We start from the raw sequence: 18,703 nt of genomic DNA on the forward strand, positions 1-18,703 counted from the left end.
TTTCCTGCATTCTCCCCATACCAATCTTTCCCTATAGTCCTGCTTTAGTTTCTCATGCAGCTCTATTCCCCACATTGCCTATTTTATTTTTCACTCTGACACATATTGCAAATTGTTTAGGAGACTCTAGTCATGTAAGGATGTTGTTAGCAGAAGCTACGTTTTACTAAATACTGTACTATACCCTTTATACATTTTATCCCTGGAACCTAGGCCTGACTTCTTTGTAATTACCCAAACTATCCTTTATGAGGCTGTTTGGACAGCATTAAGAATGGGGAATGAATGAGAATTCAGCTTAAGGTATAGGTGGAAGGATGAAAACATAAAGGAGCTGATCCCCAATAAGATGGCAAGAGTAAGTTAAATGAACTTTGTGCGATGTTCAGAATGAAATTTTGAAAACGGAAACTTCAGCAGATTGCAAGGTAATACTCAGAAATTGGAGTTAATGATTCTTTCGGGCTGAAGCAGGGTGGAGGCAGGGGAAAATCAAAGCTCTGTGAAGAGAATTTGAGACATAGAGAAGATATGCCTTTGTGTTGTTACTAGTGAAGTGTGTTCTGCAAACCCCCATATTGTTTGGGAGGCCCACTGTGCCGAGTAGGTCTGCCAGTTCCAAGCACCTCTTTGTCTCTGCTATCAAACTCGCTAATATCTGCTCATATCTTCCAGGTTTGGCAGGCTTTACTGTCTCTGAAAAACTCCCTAACTCACCCCTGCCTCCCAAGGAAGAGTTAGGTTCTTGCTCCTGTCTCTTTCCACAATGTCCCAATATCCTCTCTGTTACTGTCAGCTTGTTTGTCAGTTTCTTCTACCAGGCTGTGATCTTTGAGGGCAGGTACTGCCCTGTGTTTTGCCCTGTCTCTGGTCCCTAGCACCTGGGCTGACACCTACAAAACACTTCATAAATATCCATAAGAATGAATGCATGAAGAACTAAGGGAGAATCAAGTTCATTTGAAATACCTGATGAATTTTTATGCTTCTCATATTATGCTGCTAGAATCAGCCACCTGTGCCTTAGGCCCTAAGGCCACTCTGATGGTCACAAAATTCTGAGTCAAATGGGGTAAAAGATACAAAAATGTTCAAATTGTGAATTTTAATGTAATACCAATGTTCTATCCATCTACCTGTTCATCTACTTGTCATCTATCTACCCATTAAGAAAGAGAGATTAGTGTTGTAAAGAGAGAAGTGACATTGCTCTCATGGAGGGGCAGCCACTTCATCTTGGGCTTTTCTTCCTCATGTGCTTAGCCCAAAGATTTAGGATGAAAGGCCATGGGTTCTCCATGAAAGAATTTTAAATCTAGACCCAATGAAGGAGACTTTTGAGTATTTGGCATGTATGATGATTTGGGTCTTCCCTGGCCTTTTAAGTGAGTGATGCCTCTTACTTGGAGGCTACCATGATTCTAGGGTCAGGACAAGGTCTCTGGCAAAAGAGTCAGATCTGAATTTTTCAGGGTTGATTCTCAAGCACAGTAACAAAAACTGGGAGTATACAATCAGAAGAGACAAAGATGTTTGTCTCTTTCACAAGGGTAGGCACAGGGGCGAGGAGTCAGGGAACAGTCTCTCTTGAAGGTTAAAGCTTGTACATTTGATGGAAGTGTGTCTTTCATACCAGAGCATGGTTTTTTGTGATATCAGCACTTTCTGTCTCCTCTTTGGAAATAACTGCCCCTCATATTTGGTGGGGTCGTCAGGAAGGCTTCTTTTTATTCTGCACTGTGCCATTAAATGTTCTCAGAGGAGCGTACCATGGGGACCCTATGGTGAGGAGTGCAGCACTGCCTACTTCAAGCCCTAGCTATATTCCTTACGAACCTGGTCTAATGACTGGATCTTTCTAAAACTCAGTTTCCCCATTTGTAAAATGGGGACTAACAGTCATCCCCTAATGGAGCTATGGTAAACTTAGCTGAGATACAAGCATATAAAAACATTTAGTGTTATGCCTAGAGCCAAAGAGAATAACCGCCACCATCAATAACAACAAAATGCAGTTAATGTTAGCTATGATAGTTGAGAGCTTTGTTGTAGTTAGATGACATTCATTTTAGGCACCAGATGCCTAAAGGACGTGACCTCGGGAGCTAGCAAAGGTTGGAGGTAGGGCTAGTCATATTAGCGATGAACAGTATTCTGGCTGTGAATACGATGTGCCCACAGAGACATAGCATGGGTCCATAGAGGAAGTATGTAGGAATGCTCAGTGCAATTTTTCATTAAACCCCACGGGTAATGAATGTTTTCTTTGCTATCGGTACTTAATAAAACACTCTTTAGAGTGTTCAATTGCTTCAATTACTCCAAAGCTCATCAAGTCTTACCTGGAACTGATTCTCACAATGAGTCTAACCCCAGCTTGGTGCTATTAACCAGGCCAAAAGCCATGTAATTTCTCCGAATCCCTCACTGTATTATAGATCTTGCTCCATTTCTTTGCTTGCAAGCTGAATTTTGGATAAGAAACCAAAACAGAATTACTTTTTTTTGAAATTCCTGGCAGGAAACCCTAACCCCTGCAGAGAGGTGGTGCCAAGAGCAAAGGGAGTTGACAGAGTTGGATGCTTCCTGCTATTTTGGGCAGGAAGGCAGGAAATAGTCCTGCTTTACAATAATTATAGGCAACAGAGCTAGGAATAAAGTAGAGCCTCTATGGAAACAATCTGTCCTCAATACGGTGTGCTGAGCCACCAAGAGTGTGCACAGAATTTTGACCAGATCTCGTTGTGTCTCAGTGACCAGCCACCCAGTGCCCATGCATTTTTTAACATGAATTATAAGAGGTCTATAACACTTCAGTTATTTTTATGTTAAAACCTGTGGAAGGATTAGAAAATTTGAAAAAAAAAATAAATTTCCACATTAGAGAAACTACTATATTAAATAGCTTGGAGTCATGTTTCTGTTTTTTATATCTGTCTATCTATCTATCTATCTATCTATCTATCTATCTATCTATATATTTTTTTTGAGATGGAGTCTCACTCTGTTGCCCAGGCTGGAGTGCAGTGGCACGATCTCTGTTCACTGCAAGCCCCGCCTCCCAGGTTCACACCATTCTCCTGCCTCAGCCTCCCGAGTAGCTGGGACTACAGGCACCCGCCACAAAGCCCAGCTAATTTTTCGTATTTTTAGTAGAGACAGGGTTTCACCATGTTAGCTAGGATGGTCTTGATCTCCTGACCTCGTGATCTGCCCGCCTTGGCCTCCCAAAGTGCTGGGATTACAGGCGTGAGCCACCGCGCCTGGCCTCTGTTTAATATTTAATCAGAAACTCAGTAAACTTTTGGACAGTTTCAGGTCAATATTTGGCTAAGTTAAAAGAAAAAGAAAATCTAAAGCATATTTACTGAACTAATGAATACAGAGTTGAGGATTAGTTCAATCAAAATTTAATCAAAATTTGGATTAACACAAACCTCAGGACTGTCAAAAATTCAAGATTAGAAACAACAATATTTTTATACTTAAGAATCCTTACAGGCTCTAAAAGTTGCGTATGGATCTATGTTTTATCAATTCTTGCTCCTTAATCCTTGATCCAGGTACTTTATGTTGGAACTCAGTAGGAAAGCTTCTGGTCCCTGTTCTTGCAGAGTGAGCTATTTCTGACACGTGAACAATTAGAGATAGACGTGGAGCAAGCTCGTGACAGGGTTTGTGGGTGCAGACAGTAAACAACGCCTGTAAACATTCCCCATTCCTGCCCACCATGGGAAAGCTTCTAGCCCCTTAGATATCCTCTTGATCTAAATATCAGCTCTTCTGGATATCTTCTATTTGCACCTCCAGCTCTACTCTCCTACCACCTTTTTTCTGCTCTATCAGGAGGCTGACCTTCATGGAAAAATCAATAGATTCATTTGCCATCTGGCTTCTGCTTTGCCTTGGCCAATGGAGGAGCTGTTGGGAATTCAAAGTGTTGGATAAGAATGCGCCTGGGCTATTTATTTCTCTCCCTCACTGCCTGCTTTTTTGTTGTTGTTGTGTGTATTTAGAGGTTGTTCCTCAGGCTGCTTTCTCCTTCTCCCTGTAGATTCTGACAATGACCCCTTCTAGTTTCCACCTCAGATCTAAAGGTGGTAAATCTTTTTTTTGTTGCTCATCTAAGTATGTTCCAACAGTCTTTCCTTGGTGTTCCTTAACTCAGCTCATGCAATTTTAAATAATGCATTCATGAAATTAGCCTCAATGCATCCACTTGAGTATGCCATCTGCCTCTTGCTGGGACTCTTCTTCCAGTGCTGCTATGTAAAACTTCTATTCTATTTAGACAGGTTTACTCACAGTGTCTTAGATATCCATGGTGGCTTCCCCACCTCCACATATGTAATGGCCTATGCCCCTTTATCCCACAGACTATACCCAAACCAAATTTAACTATGCTTATGTGAGCAAAATGACAGTACAGATTTTTTGGAAAAAAATGATCATGTACAATTTTATAACATGTCTTATTTTTAAAAGTATTTTCGTCAACATTATTTTGTCTGTCCATATCTTATGCAAGCTTCTTTGGGCAAAGTCTGTTTCTTTCCATTTTATGAATTTCTCTGTGGCATCAAGCTCTTTGCCATGCACACTGGAAAATGTATTTGCTGATTTAAATTAGCTCTGATTTGGAATACTTTTTGAATCTTTTGTGCATTCAAGTAAGCATAAAATAGCTCAACTTTCCACACTATAACAAACTTCCCAGACAACTACAAGCATAACCTACATCTACATAGGACTTCTTAGGCCATCCAATCTGCTTCAATTTGGGGGGTTTGGTGGAGAGCCAGGAATGTTAAGATCAGCTCCGATCCTCAGAAAAATAATGGAGCCTCTGTGTTTCACTAGTGTGCAATTATGGCCTAAGTGGTGTGGTGCCTGGTATTGCTAAGCCAGAAATTGTACAGAGTCCCCTCTGTTTCAATAAGCTTCAACTTATGCAGTGTGAAATCAGAGTTCTACTCTCCACCCCTTGCCACCACAGAAATCCCCAAACAATTGGCCGCAATATAAATAGGGTGAGGGTTTTATTTTTAATCAGTAGTTTTTTAATAGAACCTAGAAGAGAATACTCATTGGAAAGGCAGATAATATCAAAGTGATCTCCTGGCATCTGGCAATTGGTAGAGATGTGAGCTCCAAAACCAAGTTGTCTCTACTCTTTCTCCTGTCTTCACTCTAGTTCCCCATTCCCTTAACTCTCTTCTTCCTTTGTCAACCTTTCTATTTATACATTAGTATTTTAACATGTCTACTTGAATTTTTCTTGGCTTTGGAATTTCCCCAGGAGTATGATATTTTAATCTTTTACCTCTTACAGTTTTTCTTGATTGCTTACCGAAATATTTATTATCATGATTATTACAAATGATGATAATGGCAATATGGTTTACAACTTATCAGATAATTTCACAGACGTTTATCTCACTTGCCGTAATTCTATCTGAAATGGAGAGGACAGATTCTTTTAATACTTATACTTAAAGACAGGGAGATTCAGCAAGATCTGATGATTTGCTTTGGAATTTTCATTAAGTAAGTGAGAAAGAACTCTGAGATCAGAGGAATGAGATTTCCAATTAAACTCTACTGCCTCTCCGTGGCATCATGCTACCTGGGCTTTTGAATCTTGTTCACTAATCACTCAAGGTACTAGTGACCCTTCAAGTGACCTTTCCTTTCTGCTTCTTTTCAAGCAGAAGGGGTGGGAGCAGGGGCTGAGGCAGCTGACAGTTCTCTAGCTAGGTTCAAGTTTCTTCATCAGTTTGCTCCACAGCTTTCTGGAGGGCAGAGCTCCATTTAACACTGGTGAAGTGGAAAAAATTAGTATATGAAGTACTGGCCAATACAAATATAATGTGAGCCACAGGCATAATGTTAATTTTTTATAACCACGTAAAAAAGGAAAAATAAACAGATGAAGTTAATTCTAATAATATATTTTATTTAATCCAATATATACAAATATTATTTTACCATCTAAATCAATATAAACTTGTGAATGATATAGTTTATATTCATTTTTTTATACTGCTTTTGAAATTCAGTGTGTATTTTACACTTACACCATGTCTCCATTCGGACTAGCCACGTTTTAAGTATTCACCAGTCACATGAGACTAATGCCTATTTGATTTAAAAATGAGGCTCTAGAACAGATGAGAAATTGCATCTTGGCCAGGCAGCAATTGGTAAGGTGCTCCTAGCTCACATCCCAGTCCTCGATATTTCAGTAGAGCTACAATGGTGTCTGCTTTGAGAATATCAGGCAGATAATCAAAATATTCATATGAAAGTCCAAGCAATAAAAAAGAACATTTTGAATAATATCTACTATACTTTAAGCTTCACAAAAGTCAGGACTGAGCCTGTGTTACTCATTGTTCTATGTGTAATGACTGATTGAATGAATAAGTATATTTGAGATATTTTTACATTCTTTTTTTGTTCACAGAGTCTCTAAAATCTGATGTATATTTCACACTTATAGTACATTTCCAGTCTGACTACTTACATTTCGTGGGATTAATAGCCACAAGTGGCTAGTGACTACTGTGTTAGACAGGAGAGATCTAGATTGTTGGGATACAAGACTGACTCTGTCATCAACATCAATCACCAGATGTGTGACCCAGGGCAAGTTATTTTATTTCTCTTTTATTGTTTGCCAAATTCTCTGAAGGCATGAGTTCCAACTTAAAGTTCTGTGAGTCACTTTATATAAAAAAAGTAAAACAAAACAAAACAGCAGTGATATCTGATGCCCATACCTAATCCCAGACCCACTTAAAACAGCCATCTTTATTACTATTTCAAATAATTTGGCTAATGGAAATGGTATACATCTTTATTTGCCTTCCACATATTCCTCCAAATGTACAAATACACATGCCACAAGAATACATAGCTAGAAGCACTGAGAGGAGCTCAAGACACGACATAACTGGGCTTTTCAGTAACTGCAACTTGGCCTGTTTTCTGGTAGCTGAGGTGGATGGCAGAGAAACTTGCTAACAAGCCAGACTCTCTTGGTAGGGCATGAGATGGCCTGGTAGGGAGTGGGTGATTCTAATTTGGCTTCTGACTAGATACTTGACTGCCAAGCAAAGCAGACAGAGTCTAAATTTAAAAAGGAAACTTAAATGTCAGGACCAAGGCTATTGTCCATCGTGATGCAAATTGTGCTCTGCACAAGGCTGCCCAAGCCAGAGAGAGAGTTGGGAGATCTTCTCTGTATGATACCCAGTGTACTCCTCCGCGGGCTTGTGTTCACCTGCAGGAAGAGGTGCCTTCTGAAATTTTGTTCAAGGGCACTTCATGGGCCATCACCAGCCCTACTAAGGACCTAAGCAGACTGTATTCAACATCCGAGCTATGGCTAGAAGGAAGAACTCCCCATCCAGCTAAGCCACAAAAAATACAACAATAATAAAAAGAAATCAGTTTGCAACTAAGGTCTAAAATATGGACGCTTTTATATATCTAAATTTTTGCCTGAATGAGTATTATTCCTTTCTAGGAAGTAAAATAAAAGGGGGAAACGATGGTGAAACTCTGCAAATACATGTATAAGAACAAACTGAAGATATAATTGTAATTCTCCATTAACATTTTTTGCTAGCGTGATATATCAAAATTTTTTTTCCTTCAATTTTAAATCATTCTGTTTAAAAAGGGAGGTCATAGCACAGAGAGTCTTTAGGGCAGTGGAACGTCTCTGTATGATGCTACAATGGTGGATACATTCTACATTTGTCCAAATCCATAGAATGTATGACACCAAGAATGAACCCTCATGTAAATGCAGACTTTGGGTGATGATGTGTCAAGGAAAGTTCATTAATTATAACATATGTACCACTCTGGTGGGAGATGCAGATCATGGGGGAGGTTACGCATGTGCGGGGGCAGGGAGTATACAGGAAATCTCTATTTCCCACTCTGTTTTGCAGTGAACCTAAAACTGTGCTAGAAATAAAGTCTATTTTTAAAAAAAGTAAAGTCAGGACATGAGTTTGCCATCTTTATGATGCTGAGTATGGTAGAATCATCCACAGCTTCACATTCGAAGATAAAATATTTCTGTCATCCTCAGCACCCTGCACAAGTAACTCCACTCTAATTACTAGCATTTCAAGTATGCTAGCCCAGAAACTTTATCAATCATATGAGGAATAACTTCTAAAGGTATTTAGGAGTGTTCGCTTTTTAAATTCATCCTCAGTATAGTTATACTGCCTGGGAGGTGGAAGGATGGCTGCCCCCTCTGCACACACACTAGCTTCAATCACCTGTGTCTCATGCCATCAGTCAGGAAGTAGGAGCGAGTCAGGAAGTAGGAGCTAGTTCCACTCCATCTGTTTATGGATTCTACCTTTTCTCTTTCATCTCTCACCTTTACGATTGAGCAGTTTTAGGCCTAAGCCAATTCAGCTGTTCAGCTCCATCACAAGACCCAGTTTATGTTAACCCATTTAGAAGACCAGGAGTGGTTCGAGGAGAGGAAAGCCTTATGGCTTGTTACATTTTGAGAAGAATGCAAAATGGTAAGTGTCATGAGATGGCAACTATGTAAAAAAGAATGAATATGCATGTGGGTAAAGGATAGAAGGTAATTAGAAATTAAATCAATTTTGGTAGGGTGTTAAGAATAAAGATTCAGTTATTTTCTTTTTCAAGTTTTTAAAATATTGTGTTATTCCACATTTTGATTACTTTTTTTCCTTTTGGAAAATGACCCCACCAACATGCCAAAACTCACCCACCCACTTGACTCTAAATGGAATACAGTCAGCCCTCCCTGACTGTGGGTTCCACATGTGTGGATTCAGCCAACCCTGAATTGAAAATATTCAGGAGAGAAAAATAGATGGTTGCATCTGTACTGAACATGTACAGACTTTTGTTCTTGTCATTATTCCCTAAACAATACAGTATAGCAGCCATTTACATAGGATTCACATTGTTTTAGGCATTTGTATTAGTCTGTTCTCATGCTGCTAATAAAGACTTACCTGATACTGGGTAATTTATAAAGGAAAGAGGTTTAATGGACTCACAGTTCCACATGGCTGGGGAGGCCTCAAAATTATGGCAGAAGATGAAAGAAGAGCAAAGGGACACCTTACATAATGGCAGGCAAGAGGGCATATGCAGGGGAACTCTCCTTTTCAAACTATCAGATCTTGTGAGACTTATTCACTACCATGAGAACAGCACAGGAAAAACCTGCCCCCATGATTCACTTACCTCCCACCAGGTCCCTCCCATGACATGGAAATTACTGCAATTCAAGGTGAGATTTGTGTGGGGACACAGAGCCAAATCACATCAGTATTATAAATAATCTAGAAATGATTAAAGTATGCAGACAATGTGTGTGGGTTATATGCAAATACTATACTGGTTTATATCAGGGACTTGAACATTCACAGATTTTGGTTTCCACAGGGGTCCTGGAACCAATCCCCCACCAATAACAAGGGATGGCCATGTTTTACATGAGTAGCAATGAACATAAAGTAATAAAGTAGCAAAATTCATGTGCATTTTTGTTGGTTCAGAGCAGGCAAAGACTGATGGTTTCTCACACTTTATCAGAATCCTAGTTTTATTCTGCAGACACAAGGGAACACAAAGACTAAATGCCATTGGGTTACTAGAGGGGGATGCCAAAGAATCTAATTCCAATAAGGGTGAGTGGTTGAAACCCTGGCCAAGTTACATCTACTTCTCAAGTATGTCGAAAGAACCCACAGTCATTCTAATTGCACTGCCTCTGGCTAGAAATTTAGGTTTCAACAATTCAGTTGGGACACTCAATTCAGAGTATGGCATTTTCATAGTATATGAAGGAGAAGTAAAGTAAGACAATTTCCCTCAACTTACTTCAGTAGGAGCTTTGAAAAAAATGGAGTCAGCACTTATGTCAGAGGACATAAATGTTCCCTCAGGCTCACTCAGGTACTCTGAGTGTCTGACCAGATCTGGGATGCCATTGGGGATGTCAACTGGCACTTGATACTCAAGTCAAAACTGGTGGTCAAGGACAATGAGAGACCTGTAGTCAGTGGTCACTAAAGCTGTAGATGCCCAGCCTGTGAGTTACAGGTGCCCAGCTGCCTTCATGTGAGCAAATAGTGATTTGATGAAGATGTGAGCCTTGCTCTACATTTAATTTTCAACTTTCATAAAGACTGTTAGATATTTAATAATAATCATGTTGCTTTGATACAACTAGACTGAGGCACAGTTTCAATCAAATTATTTTGTGAAATGAAAATGACTGTAGTGCCATTTTTCTGAAAATAAACATATACTATAAAATATAGTATTTATAAAATGTAGAAATTTTTGAAAAGTAATTTTTAAATGCCCCACATTCCACAGATAACTTCTTTCAAAAAATGCTCGTATTGCATATGTGTGTGTGTGAATGTGTGTGTATACATATGTACTTTTTTTAAACAAAATGGGTTTGTAGTATACAGACAGAATCAACAACTTCTCATGGGAATAAATATATATCACAATTTTTGTGTCACATTTATAGATGTATTTAATGAATCCCATTTTGGTTATTGACAATTTTTCGTCATTCAACTTCAACCATTTTGAAACCATAGTTCAAACTTTTATAAAACCAGTTTGAATATTGCTTAAAAAATACCTTTAAAATGTTCCACATTGTGTGATGAAGAGAAATGTTTGATGTGGGGGAAAAACACTTATTTCAAGTAAAAATATATGTTATTTTTTATTTTTCTTTTAATTGGAAGAGAATAGGAAAGGGGAACATAATGCTATGTTTTGCTGAAACATTTTAAGTCAGCCCTGAAAATGAAATGTGGTTTTGAGGGAAGTCAAAAGTCCTTGAATGTCATCTTCTGGCCACCCCAGCTCACCTCCAAATTCTTCAAGTTGGTTTTGAGTCAGTCGCTTGTCCTATGTATTTATTTCTTGCACTATAAGAAGAGATAATAATTTGTCTACTCTACTTGGTTATAATAAGGTCCAGGTGATATAATAAATGTGGTAATACATTGTACACGCTAAAGCATTACTTACATATTATTAATATAACCATTATTTATTTATAATTCCATATGATCAGATAACTGGAGGAATCTGATGAACCTACTACTATTGATATTTTCTTGCAAATGTGTTTGTAGGAAATGGATTATATTTTTTTACAGATAAAGCAAGCTCATTTTCAAGTTAACCAGAAGTACCCATTAAAGTCTCAATCACAGGTTAACCCTTGTTTCCTATTTAGAACACCATTTGTTTTTATTGCCATATGATATGGTTTGGCTGTGTCCCCACCCAAATCTCATCTTGAATTCCCGCATGTTGTGGGAGGGACGTGGTGGGAAGTAATTGAATCACGGGGGCAGGTCTCCCCATGGTGTTCTCATGATAGTGAATAAGCCTCACGAGATCTGGCAGTTTTAAAAGGGGGAGTTTCTCTGCAGAAGCTCTCTCTTTTTGGCGGCTGCCATCCATATAAGATGTGACTTGCTCCTCCTTGCCTTCCACCATGATGGTGAGGCTTCCCCAGCCATGCAGAACTATAAGTCCAATTAAACTTCTTTGTTTTGTAAATTGCTTGGTCTACAGTACGTCTTTATCAACAGCATGAAAATGGATGAATACACCATATAACAAATTACTATAAATGTAATGACTTAAAACAGTTCCTATTGATTAACTCACAGTTACTTAAATCAGAAGTTCAGGTATGATATGATTGAGTTCTCTGCTCAGGGTCTTGAAACTGAAATCAAGATGGTGGTTGAACTGTGCTTCTTTCTGGAAATTTTGGGGAAGAGCAAACTTACAAGCTGATTCAGATCATCAACCATATTTAGTCTGTTGCAGTTGCAGGAATGAGGTCCCTCTTTCCTTGCTGTCAGCTGTGGGCCACTTAGCTCATAGAGACCATCCTGGCCATATGATCCCTCCATCTCAAAGCCAGCAGAATTTCCTTGGGCCAGCTCCCTCTCACACTTGAAATTTCTGACTTTCTCTGTCACTGACCACAAGATCCAGACTTAATGGCCTTATGTCATTAGGTCAGGGCCACCTAGATAATATCCCTATTTTAAGATTCACTGATTTGGAACCTTAGTGTCATCTGTGAAATCCCTTTACAGCAACACTTGGATTCATGACTGCTTGATCAATAAGAGAAGTCGTGTGTTCTTAGGAGTATCTTTGAATTCTGCCTAACACATACCTGAAAGCCAAAGCTGTCTTCCAATGATTCACAGGACTGCTCTTTCCCTTTGATAAAAAAAGAAACCCTCCAGTGTAAAAGTCATTTGAAAGATAAAGTGCTAGGGTGCTTCGAGATCACATTTCAATACCAAGGCTCTAATTTCATGACAATGGCTATGTTCCTTTCTTTCATTGATCCTAAGAGAATATGTTTAGAAGTCAAACACACCAAGTTCGAATCTTGCTTTTACCACTTCTCCTGAGTTGAGTGACATGCTGAACCTGTTTGATTCTCTTTGCCATCTGTAAATGGTAATAATTCTACCTACTTTGCAAGGTGATTGTGACTATTAAAGAAGAATATGTGTGTATATAAACACATCTTACTATAGCACCGGCATGTAAGTGCAAAATAAATAGTAATCTTAACATTGTTTCAGTGAGGAGGTTTATATTATTATCCAGTGTGGAGGCTTTCGTTATTGTCTGATTTGAAGTATTTTCTTCTCTTGGCATTTTAAAATTAAGTCCACCATCCAGCAGAAGGTATGATTCTGACCTTTTTGTACTTTTACTGAAAGTCTTTTCCCATAATAATATCATTATTAATGAATACGTTATGTATAACTTCAGTTTTCTTGAGGAATAATAGGTCTAAAGTTTTCAAACTTCAAATAAAAGGTTTCTTCCCCCTAAATAAATGTTTATTTCCATCTCTACACTTGATCTTAGCCAAAAGGCTGAGAAGCAATTTTTTTCTTTCCATCTCTATGCAAATATTTATTCTTTGATTTTAAGGTCCCAATGCTAAATTTAAAAAACACATTTAGCTTTAGATAAAATTCAGTAAATACATCTGATGATAAAAATCTGTGCTGTTTTCATTGGAGGCCCTTGGAATGTGATCAAATATCCTTTAAAGCATAAACAATAATTACAAATTGCATTTAGCATATTAGAAAACTGGGTGGGCAAGGTGTGTTTCATGTCTGTTGATAACCAAGGGACAAAATTAAGATGAAGACCAGGCAGAGCTCCTGAGTTACTCCCATTATTTTAGCAAATGTTGGGCCAAGAAAATGAGGCAGTATAACCAATTCATAACTTTGTTGCATCACAAAATTTTTGAAAGCCAATATATCCAAACAATTAATTCATCTGGGCAAATTATTTGGGGCAACAGCTTGTTTATTAAGCAATTCATTTATTAAGACTCACTTTAAGACCTTCACCTCACTGAACTATTATAATATGAACTTCGCTGAATCCTAATCAATTCCCTGCTTTGAAAGATTCAATTTATACCACTTGAGACCTGACCCCAAAGCCCTGGAAATATCCTCTTTTACTTATTCCTTCTGAGACACTAAGATGTAGTCAAGGTTATCCTCTTTGCTGCTGCTGTAGGTTTAATAAAATTAGCTTTGCTTAGTCAATAGATGTTTTTGGTTGGTTTTCTAGGGGAACTCAACTGTTGAAAGTAATTATCGTATATATCTTTTATAGTCTGGAAAAAACATTATTAAAGAAGATAAGTCATCTAATAGCACCCCACCCCCCCCCCCCCCCCCACACACACACCCTGGCTTCAGAATGAACTGTACTATAGACATTTTGGAGCACATACAATGGAAGCCCTTTTTTTTCTTTATTCTTTCTTGACACAATATCAGATCTTTTTATTGTCATCAAGTAATCAGTGAGAGAGTTCAAACTGAGGTGAGATCATCATGTATTTTTAAGACTTTTAATTATATGGAATATTTTGTCATATTGAATATAGGCATTATCACATGTTCATGAAAACCTTCAAGTTTTAGTTTAAGTTCTTTATGAATGAGGGTCATATAGTATATTTTATATGTCCACAGAATCTTGTATATAACAGAACTAAACAAATTCTGGTTGTTGGATTAGGAGTTTAAGGACCAATTTAAGGTCACTCCCCTTTTAAAAATTATCCGAAAAAAATGCATATTTTGTCTTATTTATTTCACATCCTGGGTGACCCTAAGCAGAAAAGAACTCCATGTCATACCAACAATAGCCAACAAGCTTTAAATATACATAGTGATCAGGTTTGGGCCACTTAAATTACTTTTTACAAGTCCTCTGGAAATAGAAGTTATTTGAAAGAAACACTATAAGTGGAGGTGACAGCGAATTGTTCATAAATTGTGCATGTGAAATGCCAAAGGAAGCAGCAGAAACATTTTTACTAACCAAACAGCAAATATCACATCATTTGGGGGAGCAAGCCTCGTTCATTCAATGTGCTGCTTTGTAAACATAGCACAAAGATTTCAATCTGTAAAATGGGATAGGTGATGATAACTTTCATGAAACACAAATGAGAGTTTTTACATAATAAATAGAATAATTAGGACTCAAATCAAGTTAACTTCTTTTCTGGCTTCGGTATTAACTATCTGTGAGGTTGGGAGTAAGTTATGCAATCTATTAAATCTTCAATTTTATAGTCTATTAACTGCAAATTAACAATGCCTGCCATATTTATCTCACAGTGATTTTGCAGAATTGAGCAAGATAGAATCATACCATTTGGGGGCTGAACAGTAGTTAAAGCTTATTTAGTCCAACTAAGTATGGAAACACGCTTGAAGAAGAAAGTTTAGTACCATATATATGGTAACTTCTGATTTTTAACTCATTCTGAAACTATTCTTCCAAATATTTGTGTATATTTCCCAACCGAGGTGCTTATCTCTACATTTGCATCACTCAGCCTGGTACCTGGTATTTATTATGCATTCACACTATAAATTTTTTCAGTCTAAATGAATAATTAAGTAAAAAAGAAATTATTTATCTTCGATGGATAGACTGGCTCACTTTTCTCCTGTTTTACTCTTATATGTGTTAATTTGGTTTACATATTCATAAGTTGGATATGATGTTCTTATTCTACCCCTCTCGGGTATTATGATAATTGAGGTGAAAATAGGAATTGATCATAAGAAGAATCTCTTGCTGGAAGCTGGTAACATAAGTTGCTGTTGAGATTTTCTAAAAGTGTAATGAAACAGTAGGCCAGAGGGAGCAAGGAACCATGAAGAGTGGGCTTTGTTTAGAGAGCTAAGGGTTCATGCCTTTATGTACTAATTTTTTCAACTCACAAACCTTGCAGGTATAGTCTTATAAAAGGTATTGCAATACTTTCCCATATTGCTGATTACATAATGCCTTACAAATATACCTCAATGACTTTATCTATCTTAATATCAATATTGTGAAGTCTGTGGGTGCTTCTATTAGGGTAAACTGAGTTATTGAGAGTTATTTGACTCTACCCTAAATGACTCTAAACTAGGTGCATATGAGTTTTAAAAATAATTTCCCCATGTTTTCCTTTACTGTTTTTGGATACCAATATACTTGGCTGTAGCATTTATTTTCCTTCCTTCTATTTCCTACAGACTTGAAAACTAGATGACTAAGATTGTAGAACATACATAAAATTCAAAAGATAATGATTGGTATTCTAAGAGTATCAGCCACATGCTATTGTTTCATTGGGTTTGGCTGATCAGTCTTTTAAAATTCATTCACTTATTCACTATTTGCCACGTGCCTAGCCACTTTACTGGAGACAGGGGTAGGAAGATTATATATGACATGTATTTCTAGATACATGAAGTTGCTGGATTTACACTCTAATTAAAAAAAAGATGTTACTTTATGGTCTAAAGGAAATACTGTGATCTAGGTTAGCAACTACTTTATTTTTATTTTTGAGATGGAGTCTCACTCTGTTGCCCAGGCTGGAGTGCACTGGTGCCATCTCAGTTCACTGCAACCTCCACCTCCTGGGTTCAAGTAATTCTCCTGCCTCAGCCTCTTGAGTAGCTGGGACTACAGGCACACACCACCATGTCTGTCTAAATTTTGTATTTTTAGTAGAGACGGGGTTTCACCATGTTGGTCAGGCTAGTCTCGAGCTCCTGACCTCAAGTGATCCACCCACTTTGGCCTCTCAAAGTGCTGGGATTACAGGCGTGGTCTACCGCGCCTGACCTAGGTTAGCAACTACTTTAAATTCAGTTAAAATTTGCAACTGCAAGGAGTAATAGTCTCTAATCTATTTGAGTGTTAGTTCCTGCTTCATAGGCACATCAGGTACATTATATTATAATCAGAGTTAATTCTGTGTCCTATTATCTATGTATGAGTTGCTAGGAATTCAACCTCATTTCTCACTGAGAAAAATTAAATGAAATTTAGTGTATAGAATCCAGCTCATTATAAGGAAGAACTTTCTAACAATTTGAGCTTCTCAAAAATGGAACGTACTGATTTGCTCATTAGCTTTGCTTTTTTATGTATACTTACCATCTCTCTCTCTCTCTCTCTCCATATATATATATATATATAAAACTTGTAGTCAAGTAATACCTTCAGTGTATCTTATGAACCAATGTGAAACAAGTTACCTTCTAATATTTATTTCAGTTGTTGATTTAAATGTATTCAAATGCAGGATTTTAAAGTTATTCTTAGATGTTAATTTATTTCAAGTCAGTATTTACTTCATTGAGAATATAGTTAATATTGATTCTCTCACCAATGTAATTCCACATTTATTCCAATTTTATGTGCCTGCTTGAACTAGAATCCTTTTGATGGTTTTTATTCTAATTATTAAGTCTTTACAGAACAGGTGAAGGAGGGAATCTTCTATCAGTTTCTTGTAGACACCTCTCCAAGTTGACTTCTCCAGAATGTAGTCATCTAACAGTGCATGTACCTCATAATATTATTGTCTAACTAAAACACCACTATCTCAATGGTATATTTTCAGAGAATTTGTCAAATAATTTCCTGAAACCAAGATACTCTATGGCAATAAAATCAGTATTATTAACCACTTTCTCACAGAACTAAATGAGGTTTATTTGTCAGGACCAAACCATTTTGATCTTTTAGTTACTCTTTGATAAATTTCCATGGTAGTTTTGCCTTTAGGCTAATTATTTCTGAGAAAGAGATAGGTCAGTGAGTGGGAGCATTTGATGCTTCCAAGGAAAGAAAGTTAAAAGAAAAGAAAAGAAAAGACCTCTCTTTTGACATGGTGATTGTGCAGAACTTCAGAAGACCAGGAAGGGTCTTTCTGAAGGGTCGGGAAGCAATCGATTCTTACATACCATTATAAAATCTCATGCTCATTTTCACATTCATTTATCAACACTGCGTGCATTGAATCATTAGGTAGAAGGAGATGGAGTAGGACTATGTGTATGAGGAAGGAGGACGGTGAAAATGAGGTCCAATGACCATGTTAGAAGGAAAGAAAAGTGGACTTTTAGAGGACACATTGAGTGATCAGAATCATCGTCCCTGATTTTAGCATTTCTAATTTCTAATAAGTCACATTTCTTTCTTTCTTTTGGCATACTTTTTAGTAGCAAACCTTTCACCGTTGCGAAAAGTAAGACGAATGCAAAGAATGTAGTAGAGTGGATGAGGATGGGTATCCTTATCAAACTATAAGGCCACTTGAAGTTTTAAACTAACCTCATGTAATGTTCTAGTTTTGGAAGATGTCACTGGGTCTCTAATGAAATAAGTTTGCCAGGCTTCTAACAAGATTTTTCTCTTTCCCAAAGCAACACTCTGAATAATCAATGAAGCCTTTCCTTGATTTCTTTTCTCGTTTTTTTCTTTTTTTTTCACTTCTTCTTTATTTTTTTAGTCAATGAGCTCAGCCCTAAATGAAAGCTGGAGTTGTATGAACTGAATCGGCTGGAAATAGTAGCTGAAAGGCGTGCAAATCAAAGCTGGCAAGTTCAGCTCTTCCGTTCTTGAAGGAGTAGCTAACTTCAATCCAAATGGCTTCCTGGGCAATTGTTTGATTTTTCTACGGTTTTGTTCCTGGTATGGAACCAGGCATTAATAACCTATTTTTTGCCAGTTAAACCAAGAAAATACACATCTCATCTTTACCTTGCAGTGCCTTAGTACCCATGTGGACACTTCCTAGCAGTGTGGGAACTGTGTGGGAAGGGATTTTACATCATTTGTGGAATGGAGATAGGAGTGGAGGGGGTAGCCTTCAGGCTCTTTGATATTTCCTGCTCCATTCTAGCCTAGCACACGGCCTAAATTACAGACAGTGAAGAAACTAGGAGCTCTGGAAATCAAATAGCCTCATCCTCATTCACTTTGGTACCTATGCTAAGGGCCAGGAATTCTATTTTTGTGGGAGATACATATGTCTCCATACACACACATACACACCCACATTTTCTGGAGTGGAAATTATTTGCAATTTTGCTTTTGGAAATTATTTGCCTCCAACTAATTTACTTTTAGTTCATCACTAAGTATATTGAAAAAATCCTTGCAAAGAGAGAAAAATCTAATCTAAAGATGACTTTTAAATATAGCAAACTTTCTGATTGTTAAATATCATACTGTATTAAATTAATGTGATGCTTTGTGATGTAGCCCT

The 18,703-nt window shown here is 37.6% G+C and overlaps 1 protein-coding gene and 1 non-coding gene across 3 annotated transcripts in view; one reads left to right on the forward strand and one right to left on the reverse strand.

The window, feature by feature from the left end:
• Positions 1-18,703, forward strand: part of PTN (pleiotrophin) — a 112,615-nt gene that overhangs the window by 41,978 nt on the left and 51,934 nt on the right. The gene's annotated exons all lie outside the window — the stretch shown is intronic.
• Positions 13,897-13,974, reverse strand: LOC116274759. Its single transcript, XR_004183534.1, has one exon. It is a non-coding gene; the product is annotated as a small nucleolar RNA SNORD81 (small nucleolar RNA).

This window comes from Papio anubis, chromosome 4 (assembly GCF_008728515.1).
Source record: "Papio anubis isolate 15944 chromosome 4, Panubis1.0, whole genome shotgun sequence".
NCBI lineage: Eukaryota > Metazoa > Chordata > Mammalia > Primates > Cercopithecidae > Papio > Papio anubis.